Source organism: Dasypus novemcinctus, chromosome 5, assembly GCF_030445035.2.
Source record: "Dasypus novemcinctus isolate mDasNov1 chromosome 5, mDasNov1.1.hap2, whole genome shotgun sequence".
Lineage (NCBI taxonomy): Eukaryota > Metazoa > Chordata > Mammalia > Cingulata > Dasypodidae > Dasypus > Dasypus novemcinctus.
In genome coordinates this window covers 80,891,231-80,898,747 of record NC_080677.1, presented here as the reverse complement: position 1 = coordinate 80,898,747, position 7,517 = coordinate 80,891,231, and positions in this window count along the sequence as shown.

Here is a 7,517-nt window from a genome sequence, read left to right as displayed (position 1 = left end):
AGTAGACTTACTGTTTTTCTACTATAGACATTGTGACTCTAGCAATGGAAGAACTGTTATTGATGTGGTGGCAGTGGCCACTGGAGGTTCTGAGGGGAGGGAGCAGGGGAAAGAGCTACAATTTGAGGGCATTTTTGGGACTTGGGAATTGTCCTGAATGGCATTGCAATGACAGATACAGGCCATTATACATGGTTTTTTTTTTAACATTTATTTATTTATCTCCCCCTCCCACCCCGGTTGTCTGTTCTCTGTGTCTATTTGCTGCGTCTTCTTTGTCCGCCTCTGTTGTTGTCCGCAGCACGGGAATCTGTTTCTTCCTGTTCCATCATCTTGCTAGGTCAGCTCTCCGTGTGTGCGGCGCCATTCCTGGGCAGGCCGCACCTTCTTCCCCGCTGGGCTGCTCTCCCTTCAGGACGCACTCCTGCGCATGGGGCTCCCCTACGGGACACCCCTGTGTGGCACAGCACTCCTTGCGTGCATCAGCACTGCACATGGGCCAGCTCCACACGGGTCAAGGAGGCCCGGGGTTTGAACCGAGGACCTCCCGTGTGGTAGACGGACGCCCTAACCACTGGGTCAAGTCCGCCACCCATTACACATCTTGTCATAACATATAAAACTGTGCAGGAGTGTAAACTATAATGTAAACTATAATCCACGCTTAGTGGCAATGCTCCAAAATGTGTTCCTCAATTGTAACAAATATACCACACTAATGAAGGATGTTGTTAATGTGGAAACATGTGGGAGGGGTAGGGAGCAGGGCATATGGGAATTCCCTATATTTTTTATGTAACATTTACGTAGTCTAAGAATCTTTAAAAAATAAAAAAATTTTAAAGTATATTTTTAAAAAACACAAAACTATCCACTCATTCTCCAGCCATCAGGAGTACTGCTTGCTGGCTCACAAAGGTGTCCTCCTTGGCAATTGCCTTCTGCTTCCGCCGAAAGGGCGCTGCCTGGCCCCCAACCCTGGGGCAGCCCCTAACATATCCATGACTCATGGATCATGAGGGTGCGAATCCAGTCCCATTACTCCATTCAGAACAATTATAAGAGCTCCTGCTTGTCCCTCACCCCCCAGTCCCCCGCCCAACAGGCGTTCTCCCCCAGTGCGCCGCCTCCCCCTACACCCCGCCCCCGGCCCCCACCCCCAGTAAACCTGCTGCGTGCCAGTCTCCACTCTGTTTTCTGGGACCTAAGTCAAATTTCCTCTGAAGCCCTCGCCCCACCCCGACTTCAGTCCAACTTCCACCTAGACGCCTTCCCCATAAAACTGGATGCCTGGAGACCCCCCGCGGTCCCCGGGCCTGGAGAACACCAGCCAACTCCCACAGTTCTCGTCAGCGGCCGAGCCGCGGGAGCGGGGAGCTATCGCGGCCCTGCCTGGCACCGGGTGACGCTGCCGCCCCAGCCACCGGAGTCAGCTGGGTGCCCCCGCGGGCTCGCCAGCCAGGGGCGGGGCTCCCCCAAAGAACCAACCCAAGGCTTCGAGCTGAAGGAGATAAGCCTGCGGTGCTCAAACTCGCAGACGGGTAAGGAGGCTGCAGGAGGAGCCAGGGCCTGAGAAGGAACAGGGCGGAGCCATGAGGGCTCCCACCCGGGTGGGGGCGCTGGGATCTGCAGAGGCCAGAGTGCCTGCCTGTTCAAGGACCCCCAAAGGCAATGCGGTACTAGAAAGACCCCGTACAGCATCGCACTGTACCTTTTAATAGGAAAATTCGAGGTAACTCTTGCTTACCTGTCAGGAGGTACACAGAGCTACAGACTTAACATTAACCAGACTTAGTTCCACCAAAAATATGTAACTGTGCGCTTCCTCATCTTGAGTCACATCCGTTGTTATCTGTATCTTCAATTCCCTTATCTGTACATTCACATCCGTACCACCCCTATGCCCCATCCTTATCACCCCCAAATTGTCAGACCCCAAGTACCATGCGTATTTTAGGACTAAAGCAAAAGTTAATTTTCACAGATTCTCCTTAGGAAATGCACCCTGGTAATTAACTTTCTTTGTTTCAGCTAGTATAAAAGCTGTGTGGAAAACCCTTAACAGGGAGGTTGATTTGAGATTGTACATCTCCAGTCTCCCGCCGTTAATACATCCTCTTTTTCTTTCTAGCCTAATTCAGTGTGTCTGCCTATTCTGCCGCAAACTAACGCAGGGGAGGACACCCCCCGCCCTTCAGATTCCTGCTTAAGAAAAGCGGGATAAGAAACAATTGTTTAACTGATGCTTCCCTGCCCCCCTTCCCTTTATTCATTCAGTCATTCAACAAACTTTTTTTTTAACTTCTACTGTGTGGATAAGAAACAATTGTTTAACTGATGCTTCCCTGCCCCCCTTCCCTTTATTCATTCAGTCATTCAACAAACTTTTTTTTTTAACTTCTACTGTGTTGGGCTCTAGGATAGATATCCTGGGGATCTAAAAAGGGATCAAAACACAATCCCTTTCATCACAATCATTCACAATCGAGTGTGGCAGATGGACAAGAAAAAGGAAGAACACAGAGAGGGTAGTATAGCATGCTGGAGAGCACACACCCAGCTCTAAATCCTGTGTGACCTTGGACAAATCACTTAACTTCTCTGGGCCTCAGAGTGCTCATTTGTAAAATTGGGATGATTGCAGTACCTCTCTCATAGGGTTTGTATAAGATTTTAAATGAGTTAAGACCTGAAAAGTGTTTGAAACAGTGCCTGGTACAGAGTCCTAATTGTTAGCTGTCATTGGTGTAAGGGTGATGGAGGGCAGGATGCTTGAAGGGCTCATAAGAGAAGGCCAGGGGAGGGGTTCAGGACCCTGGCGTGAAACTAAGGACCTCTGACAGCTGCTGCTTGCCTGGACAACGAGTAGATCCCAACAGAGGGCCCCAGAGCTCCTTCTAGTGTGCCAGCTGTGGGCTGGAGGTGCCATCCAGTGGGCACCTGCTAAGCACCACTGAGTGCCAGATAAGAACTTCTCCTACCTAGGATTTATGGAGAGAGGGGGACCCTGCTTCATTCGGATTCGCAGGAGGTTTGACAACTTCTCACGGCCTGTCACCAAGGGCATCAGTTCATCAGTTAAGAATAGCTGGGGGTGGTTTCTGTGCAAGGGCAGACCCTCCTCCATGCCAGGGACCTCAGGACTGAGGGGCTGCATCCTCCTTCTCTGTGCACCCACTCTGCTCCTTCCAACCCCTGCAATGCTACTGCCATTTCTGGACCCACTTTCCTCTTCCTCTTACCACTGAGAGGGCCTGTGATTTGGCACACAAATCTCCCTTAGCCAGAGGGAACAACAACCCCACAGCACACACAGGCTGGGAACTCACAGAGGGCGGAAGGCCAAGGCTTCCGGGAACACTGCCCTGTCTACAACGGATGCTCAGGTCAGGAAAGGACACTGGGTGACACATGAAGAAGGGTGGAGCTTGGAACAAGACAGACGACTCCCTGGACAGTGACTCAGGGGCCAGCAGGCTGGGAGGGAACAGAACCGCTGGTGGCCCATCTCCTTGCAATGCAGACCGTACCCTCCTCTCAGCCACCAATCAGGGGGTAGCACTGGCCACATGGTTCACCCCCTCTTGGCCTCAGCTGGAGAAGATGGTCTCTAGCTCAAGACCTTCCAGCACTCACATTCCATAAAGATCACTGACTGTGGAGAAGAGAGAAATGACTAAGCATATTCAAAGGGTTCCCAGGTCTCTCTTGTGTGGTCTTATTCTCTGCCACTTCTTGCCTTCTCCCCAAATAAGGAAAAGGAAAAAGTGGGGGGGAGCAACCTGGATGCTGATTTCAATCAAAACACCAGTATGAGTTCTGGACAGCAGCCCTCAGCAACTTCCAGCACAACCACTGGGACTTCTAGGGCTGAAAATACCTTGAGCATCTGATAAAGCAGCTGCAGGTTAAATTTAGCCCTGGCAACCCTGGGCTGCTCGCAGGGTACTAGAAGCAGCAAAGTAGACACACTAATTCATCCATTACAGGTGCCGGAGCCTCCAGCTACAACAGCCAGTGTGCTGACTACACCTGGGAGGGCAGTGAAGAGTGAAAGGGATGGGATGGGGTGGGGTGCCCTTAAAGGTCCAAAGGCGGTTCTCATCTTGCAGGAGTACTGGCCCATCAGCCTGGTGCTGCCAGGCAGGTAGCAGAGATGAGAGAAGCATAAAGTTGTAAAGAAAAGAGAATGGTGGGGACTGTGATAAACTGCAGAGCAAAGTCCCATCTAAAACCATTGAAATTTAGATTTTTCAACCACACCATAAAGTTAAAATCCTGGATTTGGTCTGCAGACTTTTAGTGTGACACCTTGGCCTAGGTTTGGTGTAGGCAACCCTGAGGCGGTTATTTCACCATCAGCCATTCATTCTTTGCTTCTTCAGTCTCTTGTTAAAATACAAACAGACCATGGTCTTTAAGCTTTCTTAACTAATTCCGTTATTCTTACTGAGCTCTTTGGTTAAAAGAAAAAAGGAAAAGAAATAATATGCATAAATAATTGATAGATTAGCATTATAAATAAGTTTAGAATCACTTCAGTGTTACTTGTATGAAGTAGCAGTTGTTGAATAGAAAGAACACTCTCGGCTTGGAGTAGAACAGATTTGGGACTGAGGCCTCACTCTGCTACCCACTAGGAAATTAACTTCCCTAAACAGCAGTTTCCTGTTTGGTGAAATGGAAATAATACGCTTACCTTGGATTGCTGTGAAGAGTAAACGTAATAACCCAGGACGCTGCTTGACATAAGCTAATTCGTGGTCAGTAAATGTTGGATGAACCTCCATCAGCCGAGAGCCAGGTTCTGTGGAAGAGGGACTGGGGAGGGGAAGAAGGTGCTGGGAGGGCCCTTCACCACTCAACAGCTCTCTGCCGGCTCTCTCGGGAGGCTGGGCCAGGTCTCATCTGGCAGGGGGCTTCTGAGCCGCATGGTGCCACACTGCCCTCCTGTGTTCATTTGCCGCACTGCAGTGACACTGAGCTGAAATGTGCCTCACCTTTCTCCCCTGCTCTTTGAGATGGAAAGTCAGGCTTGTGTACCTACCTGGCCGTTGTTTTTACTCTATAAATTCTCATGCTGTCTTGTGCTGCGCTTGGTGATTTTTGAAGGCAACTATCTGGGATTGCAACGACCGGGTTTATCTAATAGCCCGAAGCCAAGTTAACACAACTGCACCAGCTGGTGGGCATTTATCTCACTTCGCTGATCCAGCACTACCTCACAGATTGCCAGCCATGACTGAGTGTTGGAATAACCTGGGGTGGTTTTTAAAATACCCACTTGCACACTACACCCCACTCCAGACCTACAGAATCAGAGTCTCCAAGGGTGGGACTGGAGAATCCATGTAAAAAAAAAAAACCTCCCCAAATTCAGCCCATGTTCGGTAAGAAAAAAACAACAACTCTGCTTTAAGCCTTCTGTGAGCTCCCCCAGCCACCTCTTGACTCTGTCTTAGTTTTATAAGTGGCACACACAGGAAAAAGGCAGTGCTCTCTGCACTGAAAATTAGTGTTCCCAGGGGAGCTGGAGAGGCAAGCGGCAAGGAGGAGGTGAGAAAGAGTAGACAGAAATCAAGAGATAAGAGAGACAGAGAGAAAGAGAGAAGGAAAACAGGCACAGAGAGAAACCCACATAGTTTTGCATCCTCAGGAATGGATTAGCTCTAAGGACATTATCTTCTGAGTCCACCCAGATTCAAAATGTCATACCACCTAACAAAATGTACCACTTACCATTCAGTCCATCTGTTCCATTCCTGGGACTCAATGCTCTAGAGATAAAAGCACCAGGACATATTGATATATGTTCAAGGATATGATCTGCACCATTGTTCAAGACAAGAAAAACAGTGGTAACAAAAAGAAAGTCCATAAATAGGTACTTGTTGAATAAATTATATACCTGGTCTATTGAATATGGCTTTATACAGCAATTAAGAAGAATGCAAAAGAGCCATACCCAGTTGGAATTCTTTTTTTTTAAGATTTATTTATTTATTTATTTCTCTCTCCCCCCCTACCCTCTACCCCGGTTGTCTGTTCTCTGTGTCTATTTGCTGTGTCTTCTTTGTCTGCTTCTGTTGTTATGAGCAGCACAGGAATCTGTGTTTCTTTTTGTTGCGTCATCTTGTTGTGTCAGCTCTCCGTGTGTGTGGCGCCATTCCTGGGCAGGCTGCACTTTCTTTTGCACTGGGCAGCTCTCCTTACGGGGCGCACTCTTTGCGCGTGGGGCTCCCCTACACGGGGGACACCCCTGCATGGCAGGGCACTCCTTGCGCGCCTCAGCACCGCGCATGGGCCAGCTGCACACAGGTCAAGGAGGCCTGGGGTTTGAACCGTGGACCTCCCATGCGGTAGACGGTGGCCCTAACCACTGGGCCAAGTCTGCCGCTCCCAGTTGGAATTCAAGGGATGAGATGTAGTATAAAATTTGATGATAATAATGCAAAGATGTTCATATTGTTCCATTTATGTAAAAATAAACAATGCCAGAAACCTCTGTGTAGTGTGTGTGTTCATGCATGTGTGTGCATGTGTAAATGATTGACATTCCGTAAGAATTCACTGTAAAGCCACATTTTCTGATTCAGCCAGTGTTTGTTCTGATTGCTTGGTACTATGACAAATACTGTTAAATACTTTGAATGTCACTCCTGCTTGTGTTCATACTATTTCATATGAGTATATAAGTACAGGGAAAAATATGAACAGGTACATACTAGGTTGTTAACATGGATTACTTTACTTGGAAATGAAAGAAGTCTTCTGTGAGTAGAGGGCAAGAGAAAATAGTATGCCAACCTACTAAGAAAAAGAAAAACCAGACAGCAATAAAAATGTATAACATAATAAAAAATACATATTTATGTAAATTTATATGTTTATATGTATATAGAATTTTTAAAATACAATAGTTATAGAGCTTGTGTTAGTCAACTATTATTGCAATAATGCTTTGTGATAAAGTAAACCTAAAATCTCAGTGATATACCCAAAAAAGCATTTATTTCTCATTTATAGTTCTGAGAACAGGCTGCAGGTCAGGTTCAGGTCAGCTCCATGTGTCTCTTATCCTGACACCAGAACTACTCAGGGCATGCTCTTCTCATGGTGAATGGCAGAGGCACAAGAAGTCAAGCTAAACCCTGTAAGCACATTTAAAGCCTCTGCTCATATCTAATTTATTTACATTCTACTGTCCAAAATAAATTATATGGCCAACCCAGCATCAATGGGGTAAGAAAGTATTCTTCTCCCATGAAGGTAGGGGGAGAAGGAAGAAGGGGGGGGGGGCAAATATTTGCTAGACGAAAACAGTCTCGTCCAGAGCTCAATGGAAAGCTGAGTACATGAAGGTGATCTCACTACAGAGAACACTTGGGTGATGAGTGATGAAGAAGGGAGAGACAGAAGTGATGCCGATGGCATTTTATTCAAATGACCCAATAATTGACAAGTACAGATAATGCTTTTCTGATACATTATAGAAATGGATGAGAGACTCACCTGTT